Source organism: Callospermophilus lateralis, chromosome 1, assembly GCF_048772815.1.
Source record: "Callospermophilus lateralis isolate mCalLat2 chromosome 1, mCalLat2.hap1, whole genome shotgun sequence".
Classification (NCBI taxonomy): Eukaryota; Metazoa; Chordata; class Mammalia; order Rodentia; family Sciuridae; genus Callospermophilus; species Callospermophilus lateralis.
The window spans coordinates 8,046,665-8,064,500 of NC_135305.1; the positions used below are offsets into that span (position 1 = coordinate 8,046,665).

The following is a 17,836-nucleotide window of genomic DNA, read 5'->3' on the forward strand; positions in this document are numbered from 1 at the left end:
ACATACGGGTAAGCACTCCACCACTGAGCTAAACCTCTGGTCCCTACGTACTGCTTTATGATTTAACTTTATCTTACACCACATCTTGGGGGGATCTTCTGGATAAAATATCAGTACATATTAATTTACCTCAGTTTTTAAAAATACATTTTTAAAAAATTGTTTTACTTATTTTTAAAATACTTTTTAAGTTGTAGATGGACACAATATCTTTATTTATTTATTTTTATGTGGTGCTAGGGTCAAACCCAGCGCCACATGCATGAGAGGTGAGCTCTCACCCACTGAGCTACAACCCCAGCCCTAAAATTTATTTTTTATGTGGAGCTGAGGATTGAACCCAGTGCATCAAATATGCAAGGCAAGTGCTCTACCACTGAGCCACAACTCCACCCCTCACAGTTTTTATTCAAAATTTTACTTTATTCATAGTCTCATCCATTTTTTTTGAGAGAGAGAGAGAGAGAGAGAGAGAGAGAGAGAGAGAGAGAGAGAGAAAATTTTGTAAAATATTTTTTAGTTTTCGGCGGGCACAACATCTTTATTTGTATGTGGTGCTGAGGATCGAACCCAGCACCGCACACATGCCAGGCGAGCGCGCTACCGCTTGAGCCACATCCCCAGCCCAGTCTCATCCATTTTAATAGCTACAAAGTATTTATTAAATATACACTATATATGAATACATACTTCCAAATAGCTGTACCATAATTCATTTTACCATGATCTGAATGATGGACATGAAGCCATTTACTAACTTTTGAAAAATTATGAATGCTTTAAAAAAAAGAAAACTTTTATTTACTTTTACATGGCGCTGAGAATTGAACCCATGGCCTTGCTCGTGCTAGGTGAGCTCTCTACCGCTGAGCCACAACTCCAGCCTTGAATGCTTTAAGAACTCTCCTCATCTTCACATGCATGAATAAGAACTTTCATTAGAAGGATTCTGAGACAACAGTGTCTCTAGGTCAGAGAGTATAAACATATTCAATGATGGCAAACACTGTCATGCTGCTTTCCTATCAGACTTTGTCATTATGTCCCACACACGGATAAACCTTTTTTTCTTTTTCTGTACTTGAACCGAGAGGTGCTTAATCACTGAGCCACATCTCCAGCCCCTTTAAATAATATTTTATTTAGAGACAGGGTCTTGCTGAGTTGTTAAGTACCCTGCTAGATTGGTGAGGCTGGCTTTGAACTTGCAATCCTCCTGCCTCAGCCTCCTGAGTCACTGGGATTACAGGTGTGCCACACCCCGCCCAGTTATCATGGATTAAACCCTGTTTCCTAAGATCCTAGCAGTTTGCTGACATACTACCAAGAAAAAGTCAACAAATTTATCGAGAACGTTGACAGACTTCTTGAATTGCATGTCTTTCTTTTATAATGAGAAAAAAGTTTTAAAATTATGTTGAAATGTGACTTTTCAGGAAAGCAAAGGCATCAAAATGGTAAAAGTGATTTTTCTGGAGACTGGTTGTGGGCAATGTTCATTTCTTTCATAATATGTAAAAGGAACAGGTAATTAAATGCAAGAATGTTAATATTAAAACTAAACATTATAGAAAAATAGTGGTTATAGAGGAAGAAAAGGAGAGAGTGAGAAAAAAATGAAAGGTACTGTAAGTCCCTGTTTGCTTACCACACAGTTGGGGAGCTTGTCTGCTTATACTTGTCGGCTTTCAGGACACAAAAACACTTATTTGGAATGGGTATTAGAGTAAATTATTTAAGATGTTATTAAAACACATAATTGTTATAATCTAAAAGTAGAAATGATTTAAGCATCTTGGAAAAAAAAATAATCTTGGGCTGGGATTGTAGCTCAGGGATTGAGTTCAATACTCCCATACTACATAAAAAAAAATTGTGCCCACCAACAACTAAAAATAATTTTGTTATTTTGGGCCATAATTAAGCTTATTTTAAAAGGGCATTGGCTTATAAAATGAAGTTTGTCATATAATAAATTTAGTGGCAAAAATGAATAAGCTTTTTATTGAAAAGGTTCTGCCAGTGTTCATTAACACATTATTATCTTTTGCTTTCAAATGATAAATTTTTGAGTCATAGATTATTAAAGATCCTAGGTTAATTTTTAAAAAATACTTATTTTTTAGTTGTAGTTGGACATAACACCTTTACTGATATTTATCTTTATGTGGTGCTGAGGATCGAACCCAGGGCCTCACATTCGCAAGGCAAATGCTCTACCCTGAGCCACAACCCTAGCTCCCCTAGGTTAATGTTTCTATGAGAATTTCAAAAGTTTATGAGGTCTATTTCCAGTGCAATATTCTAAGTTCAAGGTTTTCCCCCATAAATTTCACAGGTAAAATATGTGTGACCCCATTGCAGAGTGAGTAAACTCTATCACTTGATATATTGCCCTTAGTTTCAAATGGCTGCTTTTAAAAACATATGGTTCCTAGTTGAAGTTTTATCACTGCCACTGTTTCTCTTAGAAGACTACACACCAGTTTGGTAAATTTCATTAGTGGGAAAATATTTTCTTGAGTTAGGAATGAGTTTCTGCAGTTGGAAATATTTCTTACATTTAAAACATGGAATCAGAATATGTTCTTTTAATGGTGGCGATGTCTTTCCTCAGCAGTCATTATTGAGATTTGCAAAGCTACTGTCAATAGGCTGCTGTAGAACTTGTATGAATCAGACTTGCCTTACTTGTTCATCCAACCTGGTGTCCTGTGCCCGCAGGCCATAGGTGTTGGCATGTTGTGTGTGCCACAGCACTCTTCCCATGGGCCCACAGGGCCTCAGGGGTGAAAGGACATGTAGTGAGAAACAACCCTGTAGCTCAAACCCACTAAGGACATTCAGAATTGGAGGACAGCACCACCCTGAACAGTGGAAGAGATCAGGATCTTAACTGACAAAAATATCTATTATCCGAAGTGTTAGTAACTCAAAGCTCACCCACCAAATCCAGTAACTCAGGAATTCTGTCAGAAACCAGAGAGTCTGACAACCTCAGAGTCCTGGTTACACATCTGCTTTGGAGATCCTACAGGATGATTCTAGAGGTAGGAAAATCAGTACACCCCTTACCCCCCACCCGCCGTGCCCCAGGCTATTTAAAGGACCAGTTCTTTCTGCTCTTGCCTCATCACTGACCTGGCCACTTTCTTATCTTGGCACAGCTACCTAGTCCTGTGCTCCAAAGCCCACATCCCTCCTTCCCTTGCTTCTTGCTTTCCTAAGGAACCCTTCCTTATGTAGGTTACTACCCTCCAACCCCCATCTATACTCCTGACCTGGTATGAATGGAGCACAGATTTGCATTGAAGGAGGAGAAAAAGAGACACTACTAAATTATTCAAGTTTGCTTTTGGGGATATGAATGTCACTGCTCTGGAGCAGAATCATCTGGTGGAAGAAATGTCTTAACAAACTCTATTGTCCCAAGTGATCCACACTCCCTTTCCTCTTAAAAAATAACTTCAAATGGAATCCACTGAGCTTCATCCCTAACTCTTTTTACATTTTTTCATTTTGAGACAGGGACTCACCAACAGGCAGGCCTTAAACTTGAATTGTCCTGCCTCAGACTCCTGAGTAGCTGGCATCATAGGTGTGCCCTGCTCACCTGGATGATCATAACAATTTTAAACATAAATGTATTTAAAATATCCAGACTTATGGAATGACATACTGCTAATTACTTAAAAACTAATCTTAAAACAATTTAACATTGAAATAGATTATTGTTTTTTTTTTACAATAAACATGTTACCTTTTAATTAACTAAACTGAGAAAATTAATAACTATAATGAGCCAAGGTTTGGCATATAAAGATCTTGAGAGAGGGCAGAATGACCACAAATTTAAAATGAGTCTCAGTGTAATGAAGGCTTCTTTTTAAAGAATAAACACTTCAGTAATCTGAAAAAAAAAAAAAAAAAACTTCACTGTGATATAATTTACATACTGTAAGCCTCAGCCTTTTAAACTATACAATTCAATGGTTAATACGTTTACAGAATTGTACCACCTACACCATGATCAATTTTAGAATATTTTCATGTGGATGAGGGATCATGTATGGCTCAGACTTTAAACTCCTATGTAAACATTTTAAAATTCTTCTAGAGTTGAATAGTTATACTGTATTTTTGGGTAATGAATTCTTTAATCTTGTTACTTATCAAGTGATTTTTTTTTTTTTTTTGTAGTGGGGATTGATCCCAGGGGCATTTAACCACTGACCTACATCCCCAGTCCTTTTTTATTTTTTATCTAGAGTAGAGACAGGGTCTCACTGAGTTGCTTAGGGCCTTGAGTAGTTGCTGAGGCTATCTTTGAACTTGTGATCCTGCCTCAGCCTCCCAAGCTGCTGGAATTACAGGCATGTGCCACTGTGACCAGCTAAGTGAAGTGATTCTCAGTTGCTTTCAATAAATTGCAGAATTCAAGGAGTGCTAAAAACATCTTGGGTTAGGCATGGTAGTACTTATCTGTAATCCCAGTGAGTGGGGAGGCTGAGGCAGGATCACAAATTTGCAGCCAGCCTAAGAAACTTAGTGAGACCCTGTCTCAAAAAAGAAAAAAAGAAAAAAAAATTAAAGGGCTGGGGATGTAGCTCAGTGGTAAAATGCCCCTGGGTTCAATTCCCAGTATATGTGTGTATATATAAATATATGAATGAATCTTGGGATTCAGTAAAAAAGTTTATTTTATTCAGATGAACATTCTCAGAGAATTTACTTTTCAACTTCTGTGTTTCCAGCCTACAGAATTCTTTTTTTTTTCCCTAAAGAGAGAGAGAGAGAATTTTTTTTAATATTTATTTTTTAGTTTTTGGCGGACACAATATCTTTGTGGTGCTGTGGATCGAACCCGGGCCGCACGCATGCCAGGCAAGCGCCCTACCGCTTGAGCCACATCCCCAGCCCCAGCCTACAGAATTCTAATCTACTGTCTTCCTTCAACATAATCTCTTCTTCCCCTCCTTTATTCCTGCTTCCCTTTCTTATCCTTTTCAGTACAGTGATCAAAAATGCTCTAGTACTGACTTTTATGGATATCTCAAAGTCATTATTTTGAAGTTTGATGATAAAGTCGGTTGCTTTTTTGGGCCTTAAGACCTTGTGTCTACACAACTAGTTTTCCTGGTCCCTTCCCTATGGCTTTGTTTGATGGCTCAGAGACCCTTTCTACGTATATGATTAATTAGTCTTGAACTTTCCTTATGAAAAAACAGCATTGCCCTGGAAGTACAATCTTTTGGTGGGAGAAACTTCTTAACAAGCAAGTTCTGATCTTGTCCCTGAGTTATCAAACACCCTTTTTTTTTTTTTTTTTGAAAAAATAACTTTACTGTGATATAATTTACGTACTATAAGGTTCAGCCTTTGAAACTGAACAATTCAACAGTTTTTGGCATACAGCTATACTACATTCACCATAATCTCATTTTAGAATATTTTCAGATTCCCAAAGCAAACTCACATAATTTAGTAGTCTTTTTTCCTAACCCTTCCCATCCTACGAAGCCATTTTATAGGTCTGCATATTCTATATTTCTCATAAGTGGGACTATAAAATGTGTTATCTTTTGTGAATGGTTTCCTTGTCCTTAATACAATGTCACTTTTTTGGTTTATGTAGTACTGAGGACTGAACCCAGGGTCTCAGGCATGCTAGGCATAATACTCTAACACTGAGCTACACCCCTAGTCCTATTCCTTCTGGTAAGAGTTTCCAGTTTTGGCTATTAGGAATAGTGTTCTTATATATATTCTTGCATGTATTTTGGCAATTTTTTGGGGGTATTTCCTTATTTTTAAAATTTTGGCAAATATATAAGCACATATAATCGCTAGATCTATAGAGTAGAATTTGTTAGGTTATAGGGTATTACATTTGTTTTCTTTTTGGGGGGAGTACTGGGGAATGAACTCAGGGGCACTCTATCACTGAGCCACATTTCCAGCTCTATTTTGTATTTTATTTAGAGACACGGTCTCACCAAATTGCTTAGTGCCTCACTTTTGCTGAGGCTGGCTTTGAACTTCTAAACCTCCTCCCTTTTGTACTGGGGATTGATCCCAGGGGTACTTAACCACTGAGTAACATCCCCAGCCCTTTTTAATATTTTATCTGGAGACATTATTTTATCTAGCGTCCCGAGCTGCTAGGATTACAGGTGTACACCACTGTGACTGGCCATGTTTAATACAAACTATCTGACCAATTTTCCAAAGTGGTTGCACCAAATTATACTCTTATGAGCAGCGTACAAGAATTTTGCTTGCTTCATATCCTTGCCAACACTTTGTATCTTCCATATATATAATTTGTTTTTTTTTTTTCCTGAGGAGGGCAGAGAAGGTGGCAACAAATGGAGATGTGCCCCTCTTTTCATCTGTCACAGTGAGACTTTTATGCAATCATCTTGCATTGCAGTTAAGTGAAGGAGCATATTTTTCTGTTTTAGCCATTTGATAGATAGTAATTCTGGTTTTATTTGTATTTTTCTGATAACTAATGAAATCAAGCATTTTATGTTTGCTAGACATTTATACTTTTTTAGTTATCAGTTTAAAGGTTTTCCCCCTTTGCCTAATTATTAATATTTTGTCCTCTTTTCCAAATTGTATTGTAGTTTTTTTAAAGAAATAATCTGGATAAGTGTTTTATCAGATAAGTGTACTGTGAATTTCTTCTGTTTTTTGAACTGTTTTTTCAATATCTTAACCCTTTAAGTTCCATTATCCCAGATGTGGAATAGCTATAAATTTAAATTGAGCAACAAATGTTTACTAGTAAAGTTTTTTGAGTTCTATTCTCTTGAAAAATAGGTGAAAAGAGCATCTGAAAACATATTTCTCTCTCTCTCTCTATATATATATAAAATACGTAAATTCACCATTGATTTCCAACCTGTTTTAATACTCCTGTGTCAATTTTGTTGATTTGCAGAACTGACAGCTTGGGGTTTAATGGTATTTTTTGGTGATCAGATGTCCTTAACTTTATCATAGTTCATTTTCCTCCTTTATGGTCCTTTAGTCCATTCCAAAGCATGTTTTTTCTGTGTTTTCTTCACACTTGGATAAACAACCCGTCTGGTGTGAGGCAGAGGTGGAGATTCCTGGCTCTCCCCCATTGAATGGATAGCCAGCTGATACATAGCTAATTATTGAAAAGACTATCCTTTTCCCTACTGCATTGTAAAACTATCTTTGCCGTAAATCAGGTAACATATAAATATGGTCCTGTTTCTGGACTATTTTATCACCCTTTGGTCTATTTGTCCATCTGTGGGTCTTTTTAGATTTTAGAGGCTAGGTATGCATCCAGTGGTACAGTATGTGCTTAGTATACATGAGGCCCTGGGTTCTATCCCCAGTACCAAAAACTGATGATGATGAAATAATAAAAAGCTAGCTTTAGATATCTTTAACAAAGTTGCCTAGCTTCATTCCTCTTCAATTCTATTGTTTCTTTTTGACCTTTTGCACATTTCATGTATATTTTAGAATCAATTTATCAACCTACACACAAAATACACATGTACACTCATCAACAAATTCCTGAATTTGGATTGATTTTTCAAAATCTGTGCATTTCCCAAATCATACAAGTGATATCCCTTCTATTTATTTAAGTCTTTTTCAGTTTTCCTACAAATAATTTTGTAATATTCACTTGCATAGATCTTGCATGTTCTTCCTCAGATTAGCAGGAATTGGATGCTTTCCAAAAGGTATACATTATCACATTAAAAGCTTAATTCCTCCCAGTTCATTGCTTCTATATAGAAATTGATTTTTGTAGTGGGGTAGTGGTGCACACCTGGAATCCCTCCTACTCCAGAGTCTGAGGCAAGAGGACGTAAGTTCAAAGTTAGCCTGGACTATATAATAAGACAGTTAAAAAAAAAAAAAAAAAAGTGGGGAGAGGGATGCTGGGGATGTAACTCAGCAGTATGGCACTTGCCCAGAACTTGCTAGGTTCTGGGTTCAATTCCAAGTACTGCAAAAACAAAACAAAAAAATGTTGAATGCTAAGTGAACAAGTGAAGGTATGAGAAGTAAATTCGCCCCTATCCCGTAAGGTACAGCTTTCTGACTTTGGGGTTTAACTCTTCCATTTTTGGTTTCATCATTTAACTGCAATAGCGAATCTCTGCTTTAACTGAGGACAGAATGACTTAGTAGTGTTTAACATGAGCATCCTTAGACATACAGAAGATTGGCAACTTTCACCCTTCTCATCTGCCTTTGTTTCACCTCACTTTATGAGGTTCCCTTAATAACTAGCATACACACACACACACACACACACACACACACGCGTTTGGTATTCTATACACACATTAAAACACTTTTTCTTTCATGATTAGAAAGATTTGTACAATAGGCCTATGTAATTTTTTCTCTCTCCAAGGTTGAAAATCATTTTTAGCAGCAAAAATGAAATCTTTTTTCCCTTTTAACCTTTTTATATTTGTTAATATACAAAAGATAGTTGAGACAACATATGCTGTGCATATACAATGAGCTCCTTTTGCAATGCTTTCAAATTCTTTTCTCCCATCCATCATTTGAATCTAAATTATCTTAACTGGTTAATGTCATTACTGGATTAAGACAATGTTGTGATTTCACTGGTATCCTTCCTTCCAGTTTCAACTTGGCCTTCATATTTAAATATTATAAATACTATAATACCACTCACCACTTTACCCTATTCTCACCCAGTGAAAACTCTCAGCTTTAATTGTATTCTGTACATTTGATCAGAGTAGATGTTCATGTTCATCTCAAGAACCCTTGCTGCTCCATCAATCTGTACCTTGTGCTTTTCTTAGAAGCCTGCTGAGGAATGTCCTTTTCTAAGATATTTTTTGAAAAATATTGATTCTACACATCCCTTGGCTCTAAATGCCTTAATAATTCATGATGTATTTCACATTATGTTGCAATCATTCATATGCTACAATAATCTGCTAAGTCCCAATTTCCTTGAGTTTTTCCCTAAAAATGCTATTTTTAATACTTAATATTAAAGGACAGATAAAAACAGTAATAGTAACCTAGGGACAAGTAGTTACTTTTGACATTTAAATTGCTTGTTAAAAAGCAACTGTTAAGGGGCTGGGGTTGTGGCTCAGCGGTAGAGTACTTGCCTAGCATGTGCAAGGCCCTAAGTTTGATACTCAGCACCACATGAAAATAAAATAAAAAGGTACTGTGTCCAACTACCTTAAAAAAAAAAAAAAGCACTTGCAACTTAACAAGACCCTGAAGCTCAGCAAAAAAAATCAATGTATTGTGTATTGGTGACTATTAGGTATAACAGATGGACTGTGTCACGTTATTTTATTGTTATAGTTGCACAATGTCTACTTTTGTGCTCTTATCACTTATTTTTTTATTTAGACTCGACTGCTTTTTTTCTCTATTTTTTAGCTTCCTTTCCTCTACATGCATTACCCAATATTGAATTGGTTCAGAATATGAGGAGTTAGATGGTCATTTAGGAAAAGTAGGAAAATCACAGGTTAAATCAGAACTCTGACAGCCATTAAAAATCCTGGTTATTTAAAAAAAAAAAAATGTCTTTAAGGCAGGGATAGAGCTCAGAGGCAGGGTGCTTGCCTAGCATCCACCTGCAAGGCCCTGGGTTCCACCAGTCCTTGGCACTGCCTCTCACCATAAAAAGAAAAACATTTCTCTAGACATCGAACCCATGGCTTTTAAAAAGCCGTCTTAACTCTCAAACACTGGAGTCCCAGTTACCGCTGGGGAGTGATATTCTGCCCTCCAGATGCATCCTTTCACAAATACAATTTGGAATACCCTTAATGTCATTGCCAGATGAAGCAGGGAGACCAGGTTCTAAGCACGATCTCTCTCAATCCCTCTGGGTTGAGCCACTGCCCTCAGGATCCTCAGGAGCCATCGGGAAATGTGACCTCGCTAACTTAGCAGGCATAACAGCAAGAGGCGGCAGAACCGCACACGCCCTCACGCGTGCTTAACCAGGTTGCGTGCTGGAACCGTGAACCTAGGGAAGGTCTGAGACACCGCGATTTGAGAGTCTGGACTGCAGCGTCGCCCTTTCCCAGGAGCCGCGAGCTCCGCCGGCAAGGTGTAGGCGGCGGGGAAAGGCTGCCGAGCGGCACCCGCCCAGTTGGCCGCGAGGACACGTCCCGCGCGGGCCGCCGCGCGCCTCCGGTCCACGGGCGCCACACCGAGCGCAGGCCGGCCAGGCCTCAGCTTCCGCGCGGGGAGAAGAGCGCGACAGTTAAAACCGTTACCGCTCGGAGTTTTGAACTGGTTCAAACTTGGCTCCAGCGCCCGCCCCGCCCCCGCCCGGGAACTCCGAGGAGACGGTTCCCGCCAAGAGCAGCGAGCGCATCGTCCCGCCCTCCGGCCGGTTCCCGCCATCCCGTCCTCCCCGCCCGCGGAGGGCTTCGGCCTCCACCGAGTACCCCTGTCCCCGCCAGCTTGCCCACCGCTTTCCTGAAAGGCGCCGAGGGTTCGGCGAAAGAACAAAGAGGCGGCGGCGGCGTTTCCACACTGCGAGCCGCGTTCTTCAGAGCGAGCCCCGCCACCCGCGCACGCGCCGCCCGCGAGCCCCGAGCGCACTCTGCGTGGGGATCGCTGGGCTCTTCCACGCCCGGCGGGCCCTGTGATTGGACGGGCACCCACTCGCATCCCGCCAATCGGGGTGGCGCTTCATTGGACTTGGCGGGGGGGCAAATAAAAGCGATGGCGATTGGGCTGCTGCGTTTGGCGCTCGGTCCGGTCGCGTCCGACACCCAGTGGGACACAGAAGGCAGTGGAGCCCCGGCGGCGGCGGCGGCGCGCGGGAGAGGCGCGGGCTGGCGCGCGGGACGAAGGTAACGCGCGCTGTCGGCGGCCGGCCGGCGAAGCTCTGGAGCACGACCCGGGGCGTCGGCGACGCCGGGACCTCCCCGTTGCTTCCCGGCTGGTCCCCGGCATGGCCCGAGCGGGGCTCTCCCGGGCGCCGCTTTTGTAGGGGCCCGGGTGGGTGAGGGGAGACCCCCTCGGAGGGGCCGTGAGGCGCGGGTTTGGCCGGCGCGACCCCGTGAGTGGACAGCGCCGACCCCCCCCGCGGAGATGCGGAGGCGGGGCGGGGGGCTCCTGTCCGGGCGTCTGCCCCCGCCCGGGCCGGGGGCGTTCCAGTGGCCGGTCCGGAGTGGCAGCCCCGAGCCTCACGTCTCCTTTGTGTGGCGGGGCGGCGGGAGGGTCCGGGTGGGACGGGACAGACAAGTTGGTGGGACCGAGCCGCGAGTCCACACTCAGACAAAGGGCGGACTGTGCCCCGGGAGGGTTCGGCGCGAGGGGAGGGCGCGACACTCGGGTCCCGCCGCGGCGGGCGGGGGCGTGGGCGGGCGCGGGTGGGCAGGGCTGGCCCCGCGGCCCCCGTCCGCCCAGCGCCGCCTCCCCGGCCCGGGCGCTGCGGGAGGGCGTGCGCGGCGTGGGACCCGGTGGCTGGCGGCTGACATTTCCCGGGAGCAGTCCGAAACCCCGTGTCCCGGTCTCGGGCCGCGCTCGCCGAGCTTTATGCTAAGTTGGAGGCAAGAGTGGAGCTGTCTTCCTCCCTCGGCTGTGTTGGCGTGGAGGGCTTTCCGTGGAGTGCCCACTGCATTGGGTGTCCCTCGCCATCGGCGCGAGGTGCGTGCCGCAGGGTTACTTTCTGAAAACCGGAGGAGTGGAGAAGCACAGGCTTGGTCTTTTGGAAAACTTGGTGAATGTCTCGTGAGTTCCCATTTTGTAAAAAATCGTAATCTTAAAAAACAAAAACAAAAAATGCCGGGCTGTTTTGGCCAACTTTCGTGATATATATGAGAATGGCGACAGGTGCTAACGAAACCAACTGTCATTTAGTGATTAATTCCCAAATCCCCGGGGGTCGAATGAGGATATAGTAGAAGTAGGTGATCGAAATAAAGTGTCTGTGACGAATGTGTGCTTAGACCACAGGGTTGGCAATTTCTTATTAATTGGTCTTGTTTTCCGTGAACACAATAGCATTAGTGAGTCAGAAAAGACTGGATGTACAACTGTTTGTTGCCTAAGAAATTGCATGTGTGCTGCCCGCAGTTCAAACTAAACTTCCTTTGTTTATCGCACAGGATCTATAAAATTTAAATTCATTTGGAAGTAAAAATCTGTCTTTGATACTTGCAATGGTTTACTACAAGGCTTACTTTCTAGGCTTCAAAATGGTCGTTATCAGTTTAATTTTAGAGTGTTACATGAAACATTTGAAAAATAAACTTTTAATGCTGGTATAGTTGAATGTAGTTTATGCTTCCAAGGGTTTTTAAGTTTATTTTCTATTAATTTTTATTCATCAGCATTAGCAATTAGTTTATACCAAGGAATAAAATGCAGAACAGGTGTGTAAACCTTTTTATTAATAATTTGATTTGCAAGAAAAGAAATTATTTAAGATGTATTTTAATTCCTTGTTCACCATCTCTGAAGTTAGGAATGGTTGGGATTTTGGTCTTAAATATAAAGAATCCTGTTGTCTCTATTCGGAGGTGTGTTGAGAATGACATGTTTAAAGTCTGAGAAACATTTGGGAAGATCCCCTCATAAATTCTTACTTTGTTGGAAGTGAATATATGTCAAGAAGTTGGGAATATAGGCTCTCTTCTGGTTACATTGTTTCCTCTGATGGAAGATATAACCTGTGCATCTGCTAACTTTCAAACAAATGGAGACAAAGATATGCAGTGAATCGGATCCCTTTTGTAGTGTTGAACATAAAACATTCCAGGTGTTGCTGTTTTGGGATTGTAAAGTAAGATTTATGTTTTTATTAGTTACTAATAATAATATTTAAAAATCCTGTTGAGAGTCTTGTCCATTATTATGAGATGAGCTACTTGTGCAGTGCAGATTTTTGGCAAGACATTTGGGTATTTTAGGATTTAAGAATTTTCATTTTGTTTTGTATTTTCTGTATTTGATATTTGCTCTTTCTCTTTGCCACAAGGTATTTTTTAAGAAGCCTCTGGCAAATTGGCTAACATTTTTGTTTTGAATTATTTTCTGGTAGAAGTAAGAATATATTTAGTTTAAGTAGCAGTGATAGAAAAGAAAAACACTTGTTGATTTAGTTTAGTTAGACAAATAGTTTTTTTGGGGGGGAGGGGATTGGCTTTGTCTTGCATAGATACATATATGTGATTATCTTCCTGTTTGTCATTTAAAAATTTCAAGCAAATTTCTCCAGGTCACACTGGAGATTTTCCAGGATCTCTTCTGTCCTTTGAAGTGTTGTTCTTAGGAAGTACAAATTTATTTTAGTATTGGTCTTTAAATGAATAATTAAGAAAGTTGATATGCTGCTTTTAAAAACCAGCGTGAAAAATCTGATGATGATATAATGAGTTATGGGGTCAATTAGAAATGATTTATGAATTAGCTTTGAAGTCTTTATGTCAATATAGATGATGAAAAATTTTTGTGGGGCAGTGAAACCTTTGGGGCAGCATAGGTGGAGAGGAACAGTTCATTAAATTCAGAGGAAGGTTCATCAGATGATGTGCTTTACCTTGCAGAAGCCTTCCCTGAATTCCCAGGCACTCTTGAATTCCCATAGGGCTTTGTTCACACTTTTATTATAGCTCATATCAAATTGCATTGTAATCACTGTTCATTCATCCCTCTCCCTCAATACTATACTCTTTAAGTGCCTCAAGTCAGAGGCTCTTATTTTCTTTGTATACCAATCATCTAGGTTGGTAGTTGGTAGAGAATAGGAATTTTAATAATTGAATAAATTAAGGAAACATGAAAGATGTAGTGAAATAATTTGACAAAGGAACTTGCAAAGCAAACAGGATATATTAATATTTATGTCATGAGGAACTTTGTATGGTGTTTTCCATCCTTTTTGAGAAGTAATGATTACAAAGAAGAAAAATTGTCAAGGTAAATCAGTTCCAGTGTTTTTTCCTTGTTATAATCTGTGATATTGAAAATTGTAAATTAAGTATATCTGTTGGTATTTATATTTGGTATTTTAGGCAACTAGAGAGAAGCTTGATGAATCGTGGATGTCTAGCATGTAGTATCTGTTTGATTTGATATTGATATTGATAACCATTGTGCAAAAATATGAGGAAGGGGAGAGAAAGAGAGGGTGGCATATTTTTTTTTAATTGGAAGGTGTTAGAATTAATGTATTTTGTCTTAGAATAATTAGAGGTGGGTCTTGAATCTGAAACTGACTAGACTCCTCATGATGTAGTTAGGATCACTTACCGGGATGTTCTTTATTCTTTTAAAATGATATAGATTAGTAAATCCAGTAATATCTCAAACATTTGATACATTTATAAAATGATTGTACAGTTACATACTTTTCCACTTGGTAGAAAAATATGACAAAAATGAAATGAATAAAGGAATTACAGTTGTGCATTTCGTACTGAAGTTTTGGTCAGTGATGGACCATATGTGTAAGGGTGGTTCCATAAGCTGATATTGCCTAGTGACATTGTAGCCATCTTAATTTGTATAAGTATACCCAGGGATGTTCACACAATGAAAAAATGGCCTAACAGTGCATTTCTGAAAATGTATCCTGTTGTTAAGTACAAATGAATTTTATATTAAAGTGCCTACTATTTACCAGATGCTTGGTTTCTTACTATGGTAACATTCATGTTGAATACTTTTTAATTCTTATAAAATCTACCCTGCAACTATTAAAAGATGAGAACAAATATGTTATATGCATACAGTAAAATATTCTGAAATAAAAGAAATGAAATTCTGGTACATACTATACAACATGGGTAAACCTCAAGGATATTATGTTAAATGAAGTAAGTCAGACATGACCTTTTGTACAAAAAAACATACAAAACTTGAATGATTTTATTTGTATAGTTAGCTAGAATAGGCAGTTTCAGAGAGGCAGCAAGTAGAGGTTACCAGAGACAGAAGAGAGGTGAATGGGGAGTTATTATTTAATGAATATAGAATTTGTGTTTAGAATTTTGACAGAATTCTGGAGATAGATGATGGGGATGATGGATAGATGGATGGTTGAATAGTACTTTGTACAGTTGGCCCTCCATGTCCACAGTTTTTGTATCCACAGATTTGACCAACTGCTGGTTGAAAATATTACCAAAAAATAGTGTTGTACTGAACATGTACAGATATTTTTCCTTGCTGTTATTCCTTAAACAATGCGTTATAATAGCAATTTACATAGCATTTGCTTTATGTCAGGCATTATAAGTGACCCTGTCACCAAAATTGGTGATGTACACTTGTAATCACAGCTATTTGAGAGGCTGAGGAAGGAGGATTGCTTGAATCCAGGAGGGTGATACCAGCCTGGGTAATGTGGTGAGACAGGAGGATGTGTGTGTGTTCTGTGTAGATACCGTGCCATTTTGTCTAAGGAGTTTGAGCATGGATTTGGGTATCTGTGTAGAGTTCTGGAACTTAGCTTTCTCGGATAGCAAGGTACAGAGGTACTTAATGTCACGGAATTGGACATTTAGGAATGGTTAAAGTGGTAAACATTGCATATATTTTACTAGAATACAAAACAATGCACTCTGCAAACCTGTATCTATAATTTAACTGAAAGAAACTAGTTTCGAGCGGTTAAGAACCTGTTCAGGATTATTTGAAGTCAGGATCTAAACTTCCATTCTCTTTGAATCCCATATTATATATTTCATGCTACGTGCTGACTTACTGGATATTAAAGATATATCAACTCCAAGAAGAATGAGTTCATTTGAACCAATCAGTTACATTTAAAAGTAGATCATTGTAGTTTATGCACTAAAAGATGTCTTTGAAGATTTCTGTCTCAGCCATAGCTTTGATAGTATGAATTTATGGGGGGTATATTATAAGGTGCTTGCTTGGGTTTCAGTTCCTGAGTTGCTAGTTTGTGCTTGGGATGTTGTCTTCTTAATAGTTTGAGGTTTCTTATCTGTAAATTGGTAAGGGTAATGATGACATCCAATAAAAGCAATAAATAAAGTGATTGTGACAAATAAAGAAATTAATATTCACCAAACCTTAGAACCCTGGCACAAAGTTTATTATTGCACGAATATTGTTTTTGAATTGAAGTATTTTTCATTCGTTAAACCAAACATTTCTCAAGTTTAAAGTGTGCTTAGGTATGCAAAGAAAATGGTGCTACATAGTTTTTATCTATTTCTAGAAATGTCTGTTGATTAAAAGTAATGTTTTCAGTTTATTTATTTATTTTTTTGGGTACCAGGAATTGAACTCAGGGGCACCCAACCACTGAGTCACATCCCCAGCCCTTTTTGTATTTTATTTATAGACAAGGTCTTACTGAATTGCTTAGGGCCTTGCTAAGTTACTGAAGCTAGCTTTGAACTTGGGATCCTCCTGCCTCAGTTTCTGGAGCTGCTGGGATTACAAGCATGTGCCACCATGCTAGCACTCAGATTATTTATTTTTTACAGGAGGAAAAGTTTATTTTGGGGCTCAATGTTGCAGATGTCTCAGTCCATAGAAGGCTGGCTTCATTTCTTGGTGCTTGATGAGAAGCAGCAAACCATGGAGGAAAGTGGCTCAGGACACAGTCAGGAAGCAGAGAGAGAGCTGTGTTCAGTTTAAAACACTGAAACAACACAGATGTTTTTAAGATGAATGATTTTTTGATCCCTATAATCTTATTAGTAGTTTGGTATATATTCCTCCCAAATTTTTGTATATGAATGTTTATTTTTACAAAGCTATTATAAAAATGAAACCAAGTTATTTGGTTTTAACACAATTTTTTTAGGTCAATGCAGAGATCTATTTTATTGAAATTGGCTGTTTGTCTTAGGGCTTGTTATGTGCTTAACACTTAGTCTAGATGCTTTATGCTCATTATTTTATATAGATAACCTTAACATCAAGAGATGGAGCACTTGGGTAACAAGAACTACTTAGTAGTTGAGGAGGGATTTATTTATTTGTTTATTTATTACTGGTACTGGGATTGAATTTAGGGGCACCTGACCATTGAGCCACATCCATCCCCCCTCCCCCTGCCCCCCATTTTGTATTTTATTTAGAGGCAGGATTTCACCAAGTTGCTTAGTGCCTTGCTATTTCTGAGGCTGGCTTTGAACTTGTGATCCTACTGCCTCAGCCTTTGTAGCTGCTGGGATTACAGGCCTGGGCTACATGCCCATCGAGAAAGGATTTAATTTGGACACTTTGGTTTAAAGTTCCCATTTCATCAGTGTTGTTTTGGGTAAGGCTGGGGATCAAACTCAGGGCATCCGCCCGTGCTAGGCAAGTACCCAACCTTTGAGCTACACCTTCAGCCTCTTGTCTTTTTTTTTTTTTTTTTTTTTGGAAGACCCACAAGTTAGCTGGGCACGGTGTCACATGCCTGTAATCCTAGCAGTTTGGGAGGTTTGAGACAGGAGGATTGCAAGTTCAAAGCTAGCCTCAGCAATTTTGTGAGACCCTGTTTCAGAATAAAAATATCAAAAAAGAGCTGGGGATGTGGCTCAGTGGTTGCCCCTGGGTTTAATCCGGGGCACCAAAACCAAAAAACAAAAAAACTCACAAGCTAAGAATTTTAATGACCCCATCTTCCTTGCCCCTAAGAAAAAAAAAAATACATAGGGCAGACTGGCTGTGGCCTTGCCAAGATGAAAGATCAGTAGCTCTTCACAGAAAGTTTGCTGCCTGGTGTTCTAAACTATCAGGCTTTGTATCTTTTTAAGTGGAATGCATAGTATTTCAGTTTACAAATGTATTATCATACAGCAAATCAGCCCTCTGTTCCTTTTTTTTTTTTAAGAGA

The 17,836-nt window shown here is 39.8% G+C and overlaps 1 protein-coding gene across 7 annotated transcripts in view; it reads left to right on the top strand.

The window, feature by feature from the left end:
- The first annotated feature begins 10,797 nt into the window (after nt 1-10,797).
- The window catches only part of Ezh2 (enhancer of zeste 2 polycomb repressive complex 2 subunit), a 76,611-nt gene continuing 69,572 nt past the window's right edge, over nt 10,798-17,836 (top strand). For all 7 annotated transcript variants that reach the window (XM_076832237.1, XM_076832246.1, XM_076832273.1 and 4 more), the window contains exon 1: nt 10,798-10,880. The gene's annotated coding sequence lies outside the window, so the exon portion shown is untranslated. The remainder of the gene's footprint in view (nt 10,881-17,836) is intronic.